At 32.8% G+C, this 22,500-nt stretch overlaps 1 long non-coding RNA gene across 1 annotated transcript in view; it reads left to right on the top strand.

Moving 5' to 3' along the window:
- Window positions 1-22,500, top strand: part of LOC145255533 (uncharacterized) — a 113,755-nt gene that overhangs the window by 38,290 nt on the left and 52,965 nt on the right. Inside the window, exon 2 of the long non-coding RNA XR_013863859.1 lies at window positions 20,731-20,867. This is a non-coding gene — a long non-coding RNA (uncharacterized LOC145255533). The remainder of the gene's footprint in view (window positions 1-20,730; window positions 20,868-22,500) is intronic.

Genomic DNA, 22,500 nt, shown 5'->3' with positions numbered 1-22,500 from the left:
TTAAACTTATTATTTAAGTCCCTACCAGATGACGTTCCAGCAATGGCGCCCGGTCGCTTGTAGCGTATATGAAACTGCAGCCGCCCGGATTTTTTAAAACTACTTTTTGAGCTATAATCTATACTTTCACTAGCCTGGGTTCCTGGCATTGCCCGGGTGTTTGGAGGTGTGTGCTGAGCAAAAAAAAAAAAAAAAAAGTGGTAGTAGGCAGGCAGGCTCGAACCCATACCACGAAGGAGGAAAAGAACATGAATAAAAAAAATGTGACCTCTTTGCTGTTGCGCCCATCGCTAAACCGGAAATGACGTAGTCGAAATTAAGTCTAGACAATCGAAAAAGGAGACGACTTTCGAAAATATCGGCGTAAAAGCGAACCCCTCCCTGTAGAAAAGTGCCCAGTTGAGGGTGAAGAAATTAATATTTTTAGCCAAGTTTTCGATATTTGTCGTTCGAAGGGTCGGCTTCAAAACGATATCTATCTCGTTGAAAATCCGTCGCTTCTGTCGAAAGTTTTTGCGAGACATACAAACATATATACATACATACATTTAAACAGGTGAGATTTATATTATAGAAGATTACTTTGCACATTTTTGAACATTTGCTGCGTTTTTAATACAGCATAATCACGTTGACACACCGGTTTACGTTAAACCGCTAAAGTAAAGCAAAGTTGAGCCTGGTCATTACTAAATGGTTGACCAGATGTTGTATATTCTCTCCGCTTTTCTCCGCATTGTTTCCATTCGTCCTGGACTTCTCCTTGTAACCGGAATCAAGCAGTCTCTATGCAGGAGAAGTCTGGCTGCGGATTACGCAACATTTGCTTCACAGTTACATGCGCAGCTACCCTTTTGGCCAAGATCAAAGTGTAGTATCTGTTCTTCAGATGCGGCACTTCCATTTCTCGTTCTCTTTCAGTGGAGGAGAAATCCTTCACGACTGAGACAATTTTTATTTTTGTACCTTTTCTCCACGTTAAAAAAACGACCCTGGTGTCTAACTCTGTCCCGTGGGGATGCATTGTAAATAGGTACCCTTACATTGGGTATCTACCGTCTCTCAAGACAGAACAGATTCTTTATGTTTTTTACCATTCGATGTCCAAAATGAAAATGTTTAAACTCGTTTCTGCGCAACCAGATTTGCGCAAGCATCCAACTCAATTATTAAAAAAAAAAATTATATTTTGAAATAATCTGAGAACTTTCTGAATTTATTCGAAATGGTTTTTCTAGAAGTCACCTAAATCCTTTAGAAAGCCAGATTTCCTTAGAATAAACAGTTGAAATCCAAAAATATTCAGACAGTGCTAATATACGACTTCATTTAATCGCATAAAACCTAAACTCACGTAATCATACACTGTCACACGCATGCTATCTATTACCAAGAGAAACACACACACACACACACATTGACTGCAAGAATATTTTCGTTGTCGTCTGCTCACTTATAACCAATTCGTCCATTGAAGTATTATTAAAAATTATCACTGAATTTTCTTTCTAATATGAACAAATAATAAACATTGATTCTTATTAACAACTTAATGCATCTATATATTAATGTGGTTGAGTGTGTGTTATTTTGTGTGTCACACTTAAATCCTTTTTTTCTACAGACTGACTGTCCTCTAATTGCTATGACCAATTATACCTGATGGCACTCAAGTCATCTATTTTATTTTTTATAAATTTTTTTTTATACAAAAAATTTTGCACAAGTTTTGGTTTCAGTTTCGATTATAGATGAAGGAACTCAAATTATATATATATATATATATATATATATATATATATATATATATATATATATATAAAGCTGAATGACTGTGTGTGTATCTGGTCACGAATAGGCTCCTACATGGTTGACTATTTTAAAAAATTGATTACATATAATGAAAGATGTATCAAGACACAGGAATCGCTATGTTTGATCTGGCAGAACGGTGGTTCATTAAAATTATGGGGTCCGCGTTCGCGCCTAGTCCACAAAGTATAGAAATAAAAAATTAAAAAATTAAAAAAAAAAAACGTTTACAAGTGTTTTTGATATAAATGTACATAATAATACTTTGATAAGTATGTTTTAACTTAAATAGGGATGGTATAATAAAATTGTGGGGTCTGCGTTCGCGCCTGACCTCCATAGAATGGAAATATGCACAAACGTTAATAAAGACTCTTTATTATCTATCTGCGTAAGTATACTTTGATAATTATGTTTCAGTTTGGAGAAATATGGTATAATAAAATTATGGGGTGTTCGTTCGCGCCTGACCTTCATAGAATTGAAATATGTCACAAAGTTTAACAAGGTTTTTTTAATATAGATCCACAGAATATTGTGATAAGTGTTTCAGTGTGAACAGGTATGGTATAATAAATTATGGGGTTTATCTATTTTATTTTTACTTTCATCATATTTTGCTTTGGTTTTGATACCCCCAAATTTGAAGCTATCTCTTTACAACCCTTCCTTTTCATAACCTATCATGCTTTCATAAATCAGAGTCCATTTTCTGTAGGCTGTTTTTGAACCCAGTCAACGACGGGTACTTTTGCTAGTATATATATATATATATATATATATATATATATATATATATATATATATATATATGTATATATATAAAGAAATAAAAATTACAATAAGTCTACCAAAGTAATCAAAATGGTAAACTTAAAATATATTATAAATGTTAAAGAGTTAATATTTACAAGTAAAGTAATCTCAACCAGATGTAAAAGCTCAATAAAACCGAAAAGGAAATAGAGCTTATAATATCTGTGACTTACTTGGGGTTTCATTAAATACTTTTACATGCAAAATCCGATCCCGCATTTTGCTAATTCCTGCCCTCTGATGAGAAGGAGAGTATTTCTTCGAAACTCCGCGGATTAAGGACTATCCACTTATCTTGTGCTTCCTTTTTTAAAATTAAATATGTTTTTAACTCTTTTTCAAAATGTTTTTTAACATGTTTTATTAATCATTTGTTCATTCATCTATATATATATGTATGTGGATGACTATATATATATATATATATATGTATATATATATATATATAACTTTCTTGTCAACCTGATAGAATGAAAATTATTTGTTAATAAGGATTCTATTCATATGGTTTAGAAATATAAAAATTGATTTGAGATTGAAGTTGTTGCAAAAACTATTATATTTTGTGAATTTTAATTGGGCTCAGATGACATTGTCGCGACAGACCTGCATCTCGTAACAAAGATTCTTGCAGAAGTCTTGTACATAAGTAGCAGACTCCGCAGGGTATTTCTTTCTCTTTCTCTTTTTTCTTTTCTTTTTTCTCTCTCTTTTTCTCTCTCTTTTTCTCTCTCTTTTTCTTTTTTTTTTCATTATTAGCAGCATTGTAAGAGTTGTCGATGTAATTACACTAAAGTTGGTATGTCTCTTTCTATCCTGCTTTTTGTTGTGTCGATTGCGTAAACAAGCCAATTTTTTAGATGATGATTCGTCATTCGTATTATTTAAAATTTTATATTACTGTTCTCACTTTGAGAGCCATTTTCACACCGTTTCGATCGATGTAACCTCCGACTTTCTTCTTTGTATCTTGTCGAACTCGGAAATGTTTCTCTCGAACTCGGCAATCTGGACAGAGTTTCGAACGGCACCCTTTTATGTACTTCACGGGGGTAGCATGTTCTCGTTCCGTCAGCCATGATCATAATTGTAATTATATTTTTCGGTCGCTCACACTGAGAATTGAACCTTCAACCTCCAGGAGATTATCACTTGTAACATTGATTTTTCAAGTACTCTAACCATTGTGTAATGGGCCCTTGCGGATAGAAATATTCCCAACTTGTCGTTCCATTTGCCTAAATGTAAAGACTAATTGCTTTTATGACAGTTAGCTGCGCAACTTCTGTTTGTGACTTGCGTGAATAAAGCAGGCATTCGTATGCCGCTATGCTGTGACAAATTGAACAGCTCGTATTCTTTTTTTTTTATATACGATGCCTCCGTTCAATTTCACGCGGCAATGGATCCCCCTATAAGGGTAACGGCACATGTAATTTTGAGACAAGGGTTGCGCAATTCCCAACCAATACCTTTCCTATATCGGCACTGCTCCGGTCCAGTTGCAAGAAGAAGCTCGATAATGATGTGAAATAATACCAAGATAAGCGAATACTGCATACAGCACCTTGAATTTCTAAATGTTCGCCCATTTTACTAATGGCCAGGCTCAACGTTGCTTAACTTCCGTGATCTGATAAGAACCGGTGTGTCAGTCTGATTATGCCGTGATTATCTTCTTCTATCTATCTATCTTCTCTTCTCTTCTCTATCTTCTTCTATTCTTCTTCTATCTATATAAATAAAATGAACTCATTTTTTCCCGTCGGATTTTGACATTAATAGGATTAAAAATCAAGATATTTCATGCAAATATAATATGCACAAACGGCAGAACAATATCTGAGGTGTGTTATAGGCTTATTATTTCTCAAATTCCTCGAGAATCTTAGATTTCTATACTTTTTCTGCTGAGAAGTCACGGCCAAAATCTGTTAAGATCAATGGAAGTGGTAAAATATTTTCTCTCTAATAAATTCCTCCTCCCCCTGCCACCACTTAACACCGTTTGGGGATTGTTCACAAGGAACAGTTGAGAAGAGAACACCGGTTTGGCTTCGTAGTTCTTTCATGTGAAGTTATTTAAAATCACTAAACTAAGCTGCAGTGCTCTGTGGCGTAGTGGTTAGCCTGCTGGACAATTCACATTATATTTTCACGTTCGCGCCGACCTACCGTAGTCGTTTTGTTTTTGTTTGTTTTTTTTCCTAAACAACTGGAATGGACTTTTCTTGGTGGCCGAACTGTTAACGTTGCAGATGTTTTTTTTTTTTTCACACTTTATTTTCCTACTTTTACTCATGACTCCGGGTTTCATCCTTCCTACTTACCTACCATAACATTTTTTAAAACTCCCCCCCCCCGTCCCGGAAACAAACACTTGGGCAACGCCGGGTACCCCCGCTAGTTTGAAATATAATTACTATAATTCAGAAGTCGTGAAATATCATTACCAAAAGCTGCTCGTCTCCAAGCGGCCACGCCTTGAAAGACCAATTTTAGTGCTAATAAAATGTGGGTCTTAAAGATATTCACAATTTATATAAACGAATAGGCGAACGATCTACTTCAATGGGGCTTGACATGGCAAACTACTTTATTACCTGGAAGCCGATAGTTACTATTGGCTTCACTGAATCTCACGTTTTTATTTTTAAAACTACAGTACATTTTACGTCTTTGCTTTTTGTGTACGGCCAAGATTATTGTCAGCTTCGTGTTGTGGTTTAATGCTGAAATTAGAACGAGAAAACTTGGAAACAGTGAAATGAAATCTATATTAAAAGAAAACGTATATTTGTTGTGTGAGACTCGGTTCATCTGGAAGGACAAACTAAGGTTACGACTCACTCCCACCGAGTCTCATGTCCAGACTACTCGATAGCAGAAACTGGTAACAAGAAATGAATATCAGGAATAGTTAATTGTCAGAATCTGTAGGGGTGCCACCCACACACTTAGATATAGCTTAAGTCGTGTGTTGCACTGTTGTGTGGTATCTATTAGAAATATGCAATGTACGTCCAAGGATGGAATACTGTTGCCACATCTGGGCAGGAGCTGCTAGAAAGGACTTGGCCTCCCTTGATAGAGTTCAAAATAGACTTCGTAGCCTCGTAGGAGATGTCCTTTTCTCTTCCTTACAACCTCTATCTCACAGAAGAGATGTTGCGAGTTTGTCTTTGATGTATCGTTATTTTCATGGAAAGTGTTCGAATGAGCTTCAATCTATGGTCCCCCCTCGCCAAACTTTCACAAGAAACACTCGTCTAGCTGTAAACACTATCAATAATTCCCCCCACTCTTTATCTGTGCCTAAACCTAAACGTAGATTCCATGAACAAAGCTTTTTTCTTAAAACTGCACGCCTGTGGAATTGTCTTCCGTTTTCCTGCTTTCCGGCTGATTAAATATGGTTGTCTTCAAGTCTAACGTAAATAAGTTCTTGATGAGCCGTTCCATATAAGTTATCAACTTTACCAAATTTTCATTACTAATGATTACTATAATGTCCAATTTCTACTGTACACTCTTTAACCCTTATCCTTGAGTGGCCTCTTGGCCTTGATAATGTGGTGATGCCTATGTAAAAAAAAAAAAAAGAAATCGATCGCAACGTTTTATTCAGCTACAAATAGATTGGAATATAGGAATATGCTGTCATGTGCTTATTATTTCGAAAAGTATTTGATGGACAACGTTTGCATCGAATTCAGCAATAAAAAAACTGGCTTTATACAAAGTATTGTATGAAATAGATAGATAGATAGATAGATAGATAGATAGATAGATATTAACATGAAGAGATAGATAAATAGATTAGGTATATATATATATATATATATATATATATATATATATATATATATAGTCTTTGAAGTTTTTAACCTTTAAAACTATACAAAATAAACTATTAAAACTATGTAAACTATACAAAAAAATAGTTTTATCATTCGTTAGAAAACCAATAATTTATTTTTCAAGGGATCATCAGTTGTTTACATGAAACACTGTTTCGGGGATTTAAAAAAAAACAGTATATTACATCATGGCTCCCTAGCAGTGTTGATCAAACACCACCACCCATAATCTTAGGAAGAAGACATGTTACAAACATTTGATCCAATTTCCTATTCTTAATTGCAGTTACTAACCTTTTCATACTATAAAAATGAATTTCTTACCTGTGTGATTCATCGATTTCCACATTTAAAATGGATATATTTTTTAATTTATCAGTCTTGTATTTATAAGATTACGGATTAATCCATTTAACTACTTATCACCCCCACTATGATTAGTATTTAGTATATTTACATTCTTATTTAAAATTAGACATATAAAAGTTAAAAATATTTTTACATATATACATTTATATATATATATATATATATATATATTTATATATATATATATATATAGAGAGAGAGAGAGAGAGAGAGAAAGAAAGAGAGATAACTACTTAATTTTCTCACATAAAATTAATATACGAAAGTATAAATTTATGTGTAAACTTTAAGTATTTACGTAAAAGTGTTCAATACGTAGGTAGAGCTAGTTAGTAAGTTATAAAATATATATGGCGATTAAGCTACACACGTAATATTCCGCGTTTCATCCACTCTAGGACTCTTCAGGCTTATGCGCATAAGCCTGAAGAGTCCTAGAGTGGATAAAACGCGGAATATTCAGTGTAGCTTAACCGCCATATATATTTTATAACTTACTATATAGATAGATAGATAGATAGGTTAGTGATGGGACGATATCCATATTTTCCCTATTCCGATACAATTCCCTATTCCATACTAAATTCCCGATTCCGATACAATTACCTATTCTGATTCTTCATAAATCTCTAAATATGTAACTCTTATTTTTCCCCGATTGCCGTAAAACACATGTCAAATGTGCACACATTTTCTCAGACGTAAAAACGCACTCATGGGGAATAGTTTATAGGTTTGGGTTTTATTGTTTTTTATATATTTATTAATTTATCATTACTGACATCAAAGGAAGGTTTTGTTTTAAACAAATTCAAATAAAAAGGACAATTGAAAGAATCGTTTATTAGCACAAATTTTGCAGATTCCAATACTCCAAAAGTTCTGATAAAGAGACAGACAGAGAGACAGAGAGACAGAGAGAGAGAGAGAGAGAGAGAGAGAGAGAGAGAGAGAGCAAGTTTATTCAGCACTTGCAGGAGATTAAATAACTTCCTGACAAAATAATTTTCTAACAAATGGCAAACAATTAAAAAAAAATATGTATAATTTTAAAGTATAAAAAGGCTTTCCAAACTATATACAAATGTAAACATATCCCGGGTTTAAAACATCTAAAAGTAAAATAAAAATGTATTTAACGAGGTTGTTGATAGTGCTCAATAAAAAGGAGCAAGATATTATTTTATTCAATTTAGGTAAACAAAATTGCAGTTGGTCGCTACAATAGATTTACTGTTTCAATCTAAAACGATTTTATGAGAAAACCGGAACCTCAGGGTGTTTTCGAGGCACGTCTTTTCAAAGAATACTTTCATTATAGCGACCAATGGTAATTTCATTGATTTCAATTGAATAAAGCAATTATATACTCAACGAAACCCCTGTAAGACAAAATAAAATATTAGGAAAAATATATAAACATATATAAGCAATGTAAAGTCACACATTTTAGAAAAAAAATGTTTAATGAATTTAAATAAGAAAATTTGAAAGCCTGAAAATGTTGGGAAATGAAAAATCATTTTTTTATTTATTTATTTTTATTATTTTTTTTTATTAAATTCCGAATTTTCGGCAATAACCTGGCTTTATCAAGGAGATGTCAGTCCGATTAAATTTTTCTTCTTCTTCTTCTTCTTCTTCTTCTTCTTCTTCACAATGATGTAATAAGAGGTCGAAGCCTCCCGAAGAGAACGAACGTCTTGCCTCGGTAACTGTTTATATCCGTGTGTTGTCGCTTTGGTTTAAGCGCGAAATTTAAGCAATGTAAACACACACACACACACACACACACACACATATATATATATATATATATATATATATATATATATATATATACATGCATACATATATATATATATGCTTATGTGCTTTTGAAGGAAACATTCTTGTTTTTTTTTGTTTTTTTTTCAAAAGACATTTGTATTCCTACACGTCAACACACAGGAAATAAATACAGAAAAATATAAACATTTATATATTTTTCGTATTGATTTTTTATTCATACATATTTAAATATATATATATATATATATATATATATACATGCGTGTGTGTGTGTGTGTGTGTGTGTGTGTGTGTGTGTGTGTGTGTGTGTGTGTGTAAACTCATATAAAAAAGAACGGAATTTAATTTCAGACACAGGTAAATTATCTCACACTATGAAAAAAATTAAAAAAACACACCTTATAAAAATTAATACATTTAATCAGTCAATACATTACATAACAAAAGTACACTCATTTCATTTCAGTTACACATCCATATTATGCCAAAAATGATATTAATTACATCATATCCTTTTAAAATATATTAACGGCTATATGACGTTAAAAATAAACAGAAAGAGTAGAAAAAATTACTCTTCACAACGCTCTGACATTTTTTTGTTTGTTTCCAACGACTTTTTCGTTCTAAAATAAAACGTTATTATGTTTTCAACAACTATGATATCAAATATATCAACGACTTTTTTTATGTGGTGAAATAGAACAAAGTCATACTTTTCACAGCAAATATATTTTCAAATATTGTACTGGTATTTTTTTTCAAATTATTCATCCAAAGAAGTCTTACAATAAAGACGAAACGTTGATGGAAATATAATTTGATTTGTTCCATTTCATCTTTAATCTTTCATATAGTAATTTATAAAATATATATGGCGATTAAGCTACACTGAATATTCCGCGTTTCATCAATTCTAGGACTCTTCAGGCATAAGCCTGAAGAGTCCTAGAATTGATGAAACGCGTGGATGCTTAAATAATTAAGTGTAGCTTAATCGCCATATACATTTTATAACTTACTAACTAGCTCTACCTAGGTATTGAGCACTTTTGAAGTTTACGCATAAATCTATACTTTCGTATATTAATTTTATGTGAGTAAATTAAGTATATATATATATATATATATATATATATATATATATATATATATATATACTAGCGAGGGGCGGCTTTGCCCAGTCGTGAAATACGCTTAAATATGATATTTTAATTTGTCCACATTTTGTATATATTAATATAGAGTCGTGATTTCAAAAGTAAAAAAAATATTTTGGAACCATCAGCTTGATTCGAAACCGGAAGCGAAACTGTAGCATTCAAAGCGGGTGACGTTACCACTGTATCAACATGACACGCATATGATCTGATAAATATAAACTAAGATGAATGTACAAAATTAAAAACGATTTTTCAATTTTTACCCCTTTTTGACCCCTTAAAAACTATTTTAACCAGCTAAAGGCCCATAAAAGAACGATCCATAAAAATTCCAACCATTTGAGGCCCCTAGCGCCGCTCTGCAACTTTTTATTTCGGGAGAGATAAAGTTTGAAAATATGGAGACAGACAGACAGACATTGTGTGTTTTATAAATTAGATATATAAAGAGAAAGATAGAGTGAGAGAGAGAGAAATAGATATGGAAATGTATCAAATATAGTAAAGAGATAAAGGAAGGAAATAGATGGAGAAGAGGATCTGTGTGTTCTGTTTCAACATGGAAAACACCTGGCTCAGAATCAAGTATTATATCGCAGACCTTGAAAAGTGCGCGAACCATAATAATGTCATTAGTAATCTGTACTGTCGAAAGTTGATGATTTCTTTAAAATGTGTTTTCAAAGTTATTTAAAGGAAAGTTTTCGTATTAATGCTTTTGGGGTGGGGGATGAAGTATCTCCGATAAAATCGCAATGTGACTCGATCAGCGTTTTACAAGCTAAAGTGCTTATTTACACGTGCTTATCAACCGTCGATGGAATCATTTCTGCTGTAAGTAGCGGGTTTTTTTTTGTTGTTGTTTTTTTTTATAGAATGTAGACTTGGAAGTGGCGAGTCGCCAGGTTTATATGAGTGAAAATGGGTTCGAGAACACATGTACGTGCATAGATAGATAGATAGATAGATAGATAGATAGATAGATAGATAGATAGATAGATAGATAGATCTGATTCTCAATTTGCATTGTTCTCGAGGAAGCGCCTCGCTTTAAACAAGTTTTCCGTTTGACCTTCACTCCTGGCCTAAATTTAAAAACTTACATCAGATCTGTTGTGAATGTTGCTGATAAAATGGTGGACCATTTTACCACACAAAAAATTACCTCAGTTCCGATGCAATCTTAAACCTGTGCAATACTCAAATACGTCCTAACTAGCTAACTAAAATAACAAGTGGTTTAAAAGCTTTTCGAATAATTTGAATGAGAAAATTAATAATTCATGAATTTTTACGTTAAATATGCTGACAAAAAGTGGTTTAGCAATCTGTAACCTGTGTAATACCCAAATATGTCTGTTAGCACGTCTGGAGATGGGGCTGCTAAGAGCACCATTTCTCACCTTGCAAAGATTCAAAACCGGCTTCGAAATATAGTGGACAAAATTATTTTCTTCGTCGTACTCCATCTTTCTCACAGAAAAGATGTAGCAAGTCTATCTCTGCTCTACCGTTATTTTCATGACAAATGCTTAACAAAGCTACAACAACTGCCAGCAATTTCACTTAAAACTATATATAAATTACATGAGTAAAGACTAAGACTACCCGTCTGTGGGACATAATAACGCGGTGTTGCTTCCCAGTTGACTATAACATCGCCATTTTCAAAACTAATCAAAACAAGCTGTTGATCTGTTCTTTTAAATAAACAACGCTACCTAAGTTCAACTATTACTGATTATAATTAACTCGTATCCTCGAGTGCCTTCACATTCTCCCCTGTGGTGGTTTAGTCCGCAATACATTGTAATCTATATTGCACTGTAGAGAATCTACTATTGATTTTATAAAATTATCTGTAAATAATGGCTCCACTTGAAGTTCAGTCAATAGGAGTTCTCACACAGGTTATCATCAGATATTGTTCACTGACTACAACCGGTTGTGTTCCCTGGAGTCTGTGACAACAAGTCTCCCCAGATGTCCAGTAATCCTCACCTCTCTCGACAACGTTTACAAATAAATTTGCGCCATCGAAACATCGCTTGCCGTTGATTTCTCACTGACAATGACCATTGGTCTTCACTAGAGTTTGGGTGCCAATAATCCTCCCCAACATCCCAGTCTCCTCCGCACTAATCCAGTAGAAGTCTGCTAAGTTCTTTCACTCCTCGGTCTTTCCATTCTCCTTGGCCCTTCGACTATTTGGTGTAATGCCAGAATTGATTGGCACTATAATTTTTTTTGGGGGGGGGCAGAATATGGGTAGAGGGAAGGTAAGGGAGATGGGAAGGAGAAGATTTGAAGGGGAGGAATATAGGAAGGTCATTCTTATAGATAAGCTCCGCATTCGAGGGATTTTTTTTTTTAAGATTTCCGCTGTTTTCGGCATTAGTGTAAATTGCATAGTCAGAATCGTACCCTTGATTCCGATTTCTCCTCGTCTTGTTTTCAAGTTTTATAATTATTGGAATTATGTGAATTTTTTTCAGGTTTCACATCCTTTTTAGTTTGTGGGCAAATTATTATTATTATTATTATTATTATTATTATTATTATTATTATTGTTGTTGTTGTTGTTGTTGTTGTTGTTGTTATTAGTGTTGCTATTATCAACATTATTATTACAATAATCAGGTTTCCTTCGACGACTTCATGTTCGAAACAACATAATATCAATGCAGATGTGAGCCATGTGTTGATGCTTGAACTTTCATTAATCATGGTATTCATAAATGGCCTCAATAATAAGATTGTGTCCGAGATGGGTATATTTGCTAATGATACCTCTATAGTAGACATGATGGAAAAACGGATATATGCATATGCAAAACTTCAGTCTGAAATGGAATGAGACCGTAAATATAGGATAACATTCAATGCTACTAAGACTGATCTGCTTTCCTTTAACAACTCAACAAAGGATTGCCACGATAAATAACACCCTACCGGAGAACACACCGTTCAAATTCCTCGGCTTAACATTCACTAGCAACATAAATTAGAACAAATATATTGAGGAAATTGCCAAGGGTGCTGCAAAGAGTAAATTTATTCATAATTATCTAGTAATATAGACACTGTTCAGCTATTACATTAACGTTTGTGTGATATATTTGATTACTGTTTTTTGGGAAAGAATTCCAACAAAGTGCTCGATTACAAAGAAAAAATCTTTTCACTATAAGAGCTTAATATTTATTTATTTAAAATTGTACAGAAGGTCAGAAAACATTGGTACCGTCGGTATTTAAAATTCTATAAAATTTACAAAAGCGTTGGATTCATAGCTCAATAGTGATTTTACTAGAGCTCAAAATGAAATATTACTGAATAATTGTTCTAACTTTGTTAAAAGAAAATTTTTAAATAATAGTTACTGTCCAACCTCAGAAAGCACACTAAATTAACAATGTGTAAGCAAACCTTTTGCTTGAGGATGGGTGGAACCAATAATTTGGATGAACAAGTTTTCTGAACAACTTCGGAACTTTTATTGAATTATATATATATTATTATCAATATTATTATTGAATTATATATATATGATTAGTTTTTTTTTTTAAAGAAATGCAGCAGAGTGCCCAATTAAAAGGAAAATCCGAAGATATGCAGAAAATAAGAGCGTATTTACATTTTGTATTTTGTATACAGAAAGTTGTTAGATGAGATAAGTCATTGGTACCGTCTCTAAGATGAGTATTGGCTTAAGAGAGCTTGATATGGATAGCTAAGATGGTCCTAATTATCGGGCTTGAAACCGACGGTACCAATGACTTATCTAATCTAACAACCTTCTGTACAAAAAATACAATATATATATATTGTCATTGGTAACGTTGGTTTCAAGCCCGATAATTAGGACCGCTTTAGATATCAATAACAAGCTCTCTTCAGCCAATACTCATTATATATATATATATATATATATATATATATATATATATATATATATATATATATATACGAGCAAACAGTTAATAAAACATGTTAAAAACACTTTGAAAAGAGTTAAAAACATATTTAATCTGAAAAGGAAACACTAGATAAGTGGATTTTACCGTCACTGGATTATTTATCTTCCACCAGACTATCCATTCATGTGTAATCACCTTTTTCTTCACCATATTCCCTCTGCTTCACATTTTTTGTTCTCAAGTAAGATCTTTGACTTACTTGTTGTTTCATCAAATACTTTTGCATGCAAAATCCGATCCCGCATTTTGCTAATTCCTACCCTCTGATGAGAAGGTCCGTATTTCTTCGAAACTCCGCGGATTATCACTTATCTAGTGTTTCCTTTTCCGATTAAATATGTTTTTAACTCATTTCAAAGGGTTTTTTAACATGTTTTATTAACTGTTTGCTCGTATTATAAGCTCTATTTCCTATTTGGTTTTATCGAGCTTTTACATCTGGTTGAGATAATTTTATAAATATTAATTCTTTAATATTTATAATATACTTTAATTTTACCATCTTGGATCATTTTGGTAAATTTAATTGTAATTTTTATTATATATATATATATATATATATATATATATATATATATATATATATATATATATATATATATATATATATATATATATATAGGAAATTTATTACTGGGAGTCCAGAATGAGTTTACAAATTGTTTCAGCTAGAGGAAAATCCTCAAAGAGAGGAAAGAATCCAACTAGCATCGTCAGAATTCATAGATGGACTAAGTGTATAAGAATTTACACATAATTAATATTTAATTATAAACCCTGTCTTATTTAATACACTCCTACTACTTTAAACTCCAACGTCCTCTCCCTACTACTCCCCCCTTCTTTTCTAACTCCCCTTTATCTACGATTTTTCCATTCTTATTTGTCTTTATAACTTAGTCCATCTATGAATTCTGACGATGCTAGTTGGATTTTTTCCTCTCTTTGAGGATTTTCCTCTAGCTGAAACAATTTGTAAACTCATTCTGGACTCACAGTAATAAATTTCCTATACACTGCTCTGACTACACATTGAGCACTCTAGTCCGGTTTTTTCACCACTGGTAAATAAATAAATATATATATATATATATATATATATATATATATATATATATATATAAGCGAGATAAGATACTTGCTAGAGGTTATATATCTATATCTATATATATATATATATATATATATATATATATATATATTACTTTTTACATTATTCATAATTTTCTGTTTTACTCTAATTTAATTTAAATAAACATAAAATTAATGATTTAGTTTTTATTTTATTTTTATTTTACTTTATTTTTATTTTTAAATATTTTCAGGAATATCTGCCTTACACACGACTAAAATGCTGGTTTTATTTTTGTGTCTTTAACTGTCCCCCACCCTATTTTTGCTGATGAGGAGACTTTGTTATTAAAGGGAAACATTTTTGTCAAATAATTGTCAATATTCATTGTCAATTTAAATAAAGTGAACATCGTTTCTGAAACGATCGTACAATCTATTTTATTTTGTTCATTTTCCTTTTGAAACTGTATTTTAATTCAAAATTATGAATCGTTTTACTCAATATATATATATATATATATATATATATATACTATTGTTGTGTAGTCACGTAATAAAACGTATGTTATGTTCTTGTTGCGTATGTATGTGACGAAGGGTTCAATTGAATGTGTGTACCTGTCACTAAATGTCTATAGTGGTTCTTCACTATTTGAACCCTAGATTATCATGTTGCAGTCAACGTGTATGTTTTTGACATTTTCTTTTTGTATTATTAACTCTTTTCTTTAACCCTTTTAACCCTGCCATGATCGTTAGCAGTGTCTCTTTTAGTGTGTGTGTGTGTGTGTGTGTATGTATGTATGTGTGTGTGCGCGCGTGTGTGTATGTGTGTGTGCTGCGTGAGTGCGTGTGTGTGCTTACATATAACACGAATACATAAACGTGGCATACCTGGTTCTGTTGGTCAGCCTCTTGGTAGGATTCTTTTATCTTAAGGGAGTTGATTCGCTTGACAAGAAGACGCGTGCGATTAACTCAAAACGATGGGTTGTTTTGTTTTTTTTGCAAGTTGTTTATTCGCTCCCAAGCATTACGTCTAGCAGAGGAGCGATCGACGATCTTCACTTGAGTGGCTAGTTCTTACACGTCCCACGTCTGAGACGCTTCCCTTTTAGAGGAGACCCCTTTCAAATAATCTTCTTCTGTTGACGCCCAAATTCCAACTCCGACTATTTTCTCAGCTAACTAGAACACGTGATCACATATACGTATTTCCGGGTCAGCTATCAGACACTCTTCCGGTGCAATTGATCGGTCACCGAGTTTGATGTGACTGTGACATGTTTTAACAATATATCAAAACAAAGCTCACACCTTTCCGTTCACCACGCAAGTCAGACAGATAGATCAATAGATAAATAGATAAAAAGATAGAGATAACTAGACCGATAGATATATCGATAAGGCACAGATACATAAATAGATAGACACACATATATAACTAATAATTTCTGGTGTTCCACCTACTACATAACACTATTATACAGATAAACCTTTGCTTGAGTGAATGTGTGTGTGCGTGCGTGCGAGTTCGTTTTCTTATAGAATCGAAGCGTCTGATAAGTATCGAAAATTGGTAATCGAAAAAAATCCAATTAAAGAAAAAACTTCGTTTATGGCCGAAGTTTACATCACAAGTGCATTTCAGGAGTTTTATCACCGCACAATAGCAAAATCAACTGTAGATTCTTTTATAAGTCATGAATGTTGCTTTTTAGAGCACAATTTTATGCCAATTCAATACAGCAGCGTGAGTTATCTTTTGTTTTGGATTTTAAAATATTATCTACTAGCGGGGGTACCCGGCGTTGCCCGAGTGTTTGTTTCCGGGACGGGGGGGGAGTTTTAAAAAATGTTATGGTAGGTAAGTAGGAAGGATCAAACCCGGAGTCATGAGTAAAAGTAGGAAAATAAAGTGTGAAAAAAAAACAAAAAAAAACATCTGAAACGTTAACAGTTCGGCCATCAAGAAAAGTCCATTCCAGTTGTTTAGAAAAAAAAAGAAAAGAAAAACGACAACGGTAGGTCGGCGCGAACGTGAAAATATAATGTGAATTGTCCAGCACGCTAACCACTACGCCACAGAGCACTGCAGCTTAGTTCAGTGATTTTAAATAACTTCACATGAAAGAACTACGAAGCCAAACCGGTGTTCTCTTCTCAACTGTTCCTTGTGAACGATCCCCAAACGGTGTTAAGTGGTGGCAGGGGGAGGAGGAATTTATTAGAGAGAAAATATTTTACCACTTCCATTGATCTTAACAGATTTTGGCCGTGACTTCTCAGCAGAAAAAGTATAGAAATCTAAGATTATCGAGGAATTTGAGAAATAATAAGCCTATAACACACCTCAGATATTGTTCTGCCGTTTGTGCATATTATATTTGCATGAAATATCTTGATTTTTAATTCTATTAAGGTCAAAATCCGACGGGAAAAAATGAGTTCATTTTATTTATATAGAAGAAGAAGATAGAAGAAGATAGATAGATAGATAGAAAGAATAGAAGATAGAAGATAGAAGAAGAAGAAGAGAAGAGATTATATATATATATATATATATATATAGAGAGAGAGAGAGAGAGAGAGAGAGAGAGAGAAATAAAAAGGAACAAACCGTATTATGTGTTCATCAATGTTTCGTCTTTATTTCGAGACTTCCTCTAGATGAATGGGATTAAGAAACAAAAAATACCAGTACAAAATATTTGAAAATGTTTCACGTGCAAAGTGTGACGCTGTTCTATTTCAGAAAAACGGAAAAGGATGGGGGGGAGAGACTTGCGCTGTTAAAGAGAGGGAAATTTTAGTGACGTCATATAGTCGTTAATGTAATTTTAACAGATATGAACGCAGTTAATATTCTTACTGGAGAGAATTATATCTGTTGAAATTCAAATATAGGTTTGTAACAGAAAAGAAATGAGTGTTATTTTTGATAAATTTTAAATTGGCTGCTTTGTTTAATTTGTACTTCATTTCAAATCTGCACAGAAAAGACCGCGATTGAAGCTGAAGGTGGGTACATTAGATAGGTGTCAGCTCTAAAAAATTGTCAAGTTACCCGAATTGATTTTTTTTTCAATAAAAGTTTTAAAATAAAGCTGTATTATTGTTTTTACTATGGCGAAATATTGATTGTTCCACCTTGATAAGAAATAAGGTTTTTCATTCCACCGGAATATTTGACCAAGTGTCAGTTATAGAATTCATAAACAAATAAAGGTAATCATCTATTTTTCTCACAGGAAAGTGGGGTTAAACTTTTATTGAATAGGTACTAGTTGACCGTCCTTTTTTATAGTAAAACTGCAGCGAAGCTATCGAAATTATCATTTCCTTAGTACGTTATTTCTACGTATAAAAACGTTACCAAGACAAAAAAAAAATAAGAGAAAAAAAAAAGACTAGGTGGATAGAACAATTTTATTAAAAGAAAAAAACGGTGAAAGTGCACTGGGGGACCACCCGAAGACGATCAATGCACGGTTGTCGCACTGGTTGTTCAATCTGCAAAGGGTGTTTATTCCGAAAGCCGTTCTTAACATGGGGAGGTTGGGGGTGTTTATTCCGAAAGGCATTTTCTCATTTTCAACCTCCTCGTAATCAACTTTTTAAAGGTAAATCTTCGGATGGTCCCCCAGTGCACTTTCACCGAAAAAGCTTAGTGCCAGAATAAGTTAACGAACTCTCTGGTGTTAGGATTTTGTTCTCAGCTACAAAGACAATCCTTCGTGTGGATACAATTACGAAAGATAAAAAGAAAGTGGTTGAGCAGTCTTTTCTTTACTTACTGTGATATGAGATTTTAACCAACGTAGGTCTTTTTAGCAAGGCCGAAATACTTTAGCAAAGTCAAAGAGTTCACTTCCTTTGTTCGCAATTTAAGCTGACCTTCTGCAATATCGTCTATTTAAAAAAAAAAAGTCCTTTCGTGTAGATTAGTTGGAATATCTGCAGACAAAGGTAACTCATCTGAAATAATGTTCCGAGAGTGTTCGTTAATAGCAATGAATTTATTTCTTCATTTTCCTGAAAGAAGAGCCTGAAAAATCAGTTATTCAAATAATAACGTTCTCTGAAGAAGCAAGAAGTCCAGTAAAAAAAAAACTTCCTAGTTTCTTCTTTGAGTCCGGTCAGAATAGAAATATTCTTTTTCTTTTTAAACTATGGAAAACTGCAGCTTGAAACGTATCCTTTTTCTTCAGACTGTAAAAGAAAACATCTTTTTATAATGACACATTCAACTCAATCTTTCCTAGTGAGAATATTTCCTCCTGCAAACTGGTAATTTTCTGACATATTTAATTGCCAAGTCCTCGACAGCTTTCTTGGATTTACTTAAAGTAGATTTCTCTCAGCGAGATACAAATTCGTCAGGTGACTTGAACGCAATCACTTCAGCATTAAAAATTTCGCCAGGAAATTTAGCGGAGTTCATTTTAACGTCCTGTTTAGATGGAGAATAGAAAGTACGTCAACACATTTAAAGTGCCAAGTCCGAACTGCCAACTTCAGCTTGAATGTTATCACAAAACGCGGGAATGCGCAGACCAATCAATTATTATTTATTTGACTTTTTTATTTATAAAAATGCCTCATAGTTTACATAAAAATATTTTCCTTTTATTTCGTAATTATTTTTTTTTTGAGTAGTGACAGTAACCTTTGTAACTAATTTTGCATGTTTATCTTCATTTTTTGAGTAAATTGTTATCAAAATACACTTCAACGCTCTTGTGTATAACTTCACTGAATATTTTGTTCATAATACACTGCATAGTTATTTCGATCCACCCAATCTCATTTTGGTCCATCCATTGTGATCAACATAAAATTTGGTAAGTAAACTGACTATAACTAACTTAATATAAAATAATAAATGTTTTAAACGTTTATCTGATAATTAATTTGAATGAGAAAATAATTTATGGCCTCATGAGCAATAGGAATTTTTAACGGTTTGTTGTTTTTATAGAATGTAGACTTGGAAGTGGCGAGTCGCCAGATTTATGAGAGTTGGAACGGGTACAGAAGCACATGCACGTAGATAGATAGATAGATAGATAGATAGATAGATAGATAGATAGATCTGACTCTCAATTTGCATTGTTCTCGAGGAAGCACTTACCTTAACTTTTGACCTAAACTTTTGACCTGAATCTGAAGACTTACATAAGATCCGTTGCGAATGCTGCTTATAAAATGGTGGACCATTATATCATATCAGGCCCAACTCAAACTTTAACCGGTGTAATACCCAAATACGTCCTAACTAACTAAATAAAATAAATGTTTTAAGTTTTTCAAATAATTTGAATGAGAAAAATTAATTTATGAATTTTTATATTAGATATGTTGAATCAAGTGTTTTAGCTCTAAAATCTCATTAAAAACTTAAAATTAAGTATTGAATTCATTTTGCTTTTAAGATTATATTGTTTAAACTAAGGTGACCCTAAGTTCAACCATACCGGTGTGAGGTGAAAACATAACCTCGATGTAAAAATGTTCCAATTACCAAACCGAACTTCCTGTTTTAATCTTAGATAAATAAGCTAATTGGCATCAAAACAAATATGTAAAACTTTTGAATACGTTTTTATTTTACAGATTTATTTCAAAGTAAAACAGGAAGTCCGGTTTGGTAAACTCAAAAGATAAGTCCGGTTTGGTAAACACAAAAGATAAGTTTCACGCTGTATTGAATGATGCGTGTGGCGTTTGCATAAAAATCATTTCTTTGATAACAAATCATTTCTGGAATTCAAATAAATATTTCGCCTTCTCTCTCTCTCTCTCTCTCTCTCTCTCTCTCTCTCTCTCTCTCTCTCTCTCTCTCTATTTTTTTTTATTTTGCAGATAATAAAAGAACAAAACCATCTGAAGAAAAGGCAGGTCGGCCATTTTGTTTAAACGGACACGCATGCGTGATGCCATCTGTCAATCCTGAGGGCGTGTCAGGCATCGGAATAGATTCGTATCAACGCCATGCACAGGTATGTGTCATTTTGCCAACGCAATGATAGAGGATGACATAAAATGAACAGGAGCAGGGTTGCTAAATATACGTCCACTCAATCTGCGCGTTTATCGATGCAAATTTCTTATGTAGGAGGATACCAATTATTGAAATTCTGGGGTCACTCGAAGGTAAAGGATAACAAGAAAAGTTTAATTTTGTACTTGTCTTACCACGAGGGCAAAGTTAGACAAGTTCGGTTTTAATTTGGGGAAAATTAAGATTTTCTAAAGTAAGCACTCTGGATTGAAATAAAAATAAAAATAAAAATTACTTCATGATATTTCCTTCAGTGATCAAGGACAGAATAAGTGTAGCATTAGAACAGATACTACACGTTGTTCCTAGCCAAAAGAGAAAGTGTTATTCGAGATTATTTCATACGAGGGAAGCAGACGAATCCCTAGGATCGAAATACCGACAGAGCAGAGAAAGACTACCAATATCTACGAAAAATGGACTATAAATATGTGAAACGATTACCATGCACCAGATTTTTAAATCGGTTTTGGGCTCTCTCGCAGCCAGAAACAGGGATTCCCTAGAGGTACCAGTACTGCGCTATTAAATCTCTTATACAGATAGAAGATTGTTTCAGGAGTCGGGTACTTTCTGGAGCAATAGAATGATGCAATCATTATTCCAGTAACATTTGGTAACAGATCTGAAGTAAGATTTCTAGTTCGAGTCTTGAATGAACATTACTCTCAAGATATATATATATATATATATATATATATATATATATATATATATATATATATATATATATATATATATTACAATAGAAAAATGCAAGTTTGAAGAGTAATATGGTTAGGCTTAAACATGGAAAATAAAAGGACAAGATATTCTAGTAAAAATATAATAAATTTATAACATTGCAGCATTAGAATTGAAAAATTCAATTTAACATTTTAAAATGTTAAATTGAATTTTTTTTTAAATTCTTAATGCTGCAATATTTTAAGTTATAAATTTATTATATTTTCACTAGAATATCTTGTCTTTTTATTTTTCATATTTAAGCTGAACCATATTACTTTTCATGCTCGCATTTTTCTATTGGAATCCATGATTTTCAAGGCGTCCAGTAAATTAACTTGTTCTTTATTTAATTTCAGTCTTATTTTTCCCTTATGAAACATAACATACACACTGTAATAACAATGTATGGTAATCGTCTGCTTTCAATAAAATCCCCCCAATTACTTCCCTTTCATTCTTTAATTCTCTCTGCTGCATTTATTACTTCTCTTTTCGCGAGAGCGGTGAATTGGTAGTAACAATAGTCACTGAAGCGACTTAGTTGCTATGGAAAGCAGTCATAAAAAAACGTCGCTCACATCCTTACGTTTTTTTTTTACGATTTTTACAACCACTAAATTCATAATAACTTGTGTTTTGCTGAACAAAAATTGAACATTTTTTTTTTCACAATATAGCTGAGAAGGTGATCTATAAACTGTAATGATTTGTTAAATTTGGTCGAAGAATGAATGAACGGTGAAGCTTTAAAGCAGTTATAAATGACTCAAACTTCCACTTAACCATATATTCATACACTACCCTGTATTAATAATATATATATATATATATATATATATATA

This window comes from Euprymna scolopes, chromosome 31, assembly GCF_053919585.1.
Source record: "Euprymna scolopes isolate OS-2025 chromosome 31, ASM5391958v1, whole genome shotgun sequence".
In the NCBI taxonomy this organism is placed as follows: Eukaryota; Metazoa; Mollusca; class Cephalopoda; order Sepiida; family Sepiolidae; genus Euprymna; species Euprymna scolopes.
The sequence above is the reverse complement of the archived record's forward strand: the minus strand, read 5'-3'. Positions and strand labels throughout refer to the sequence as shown.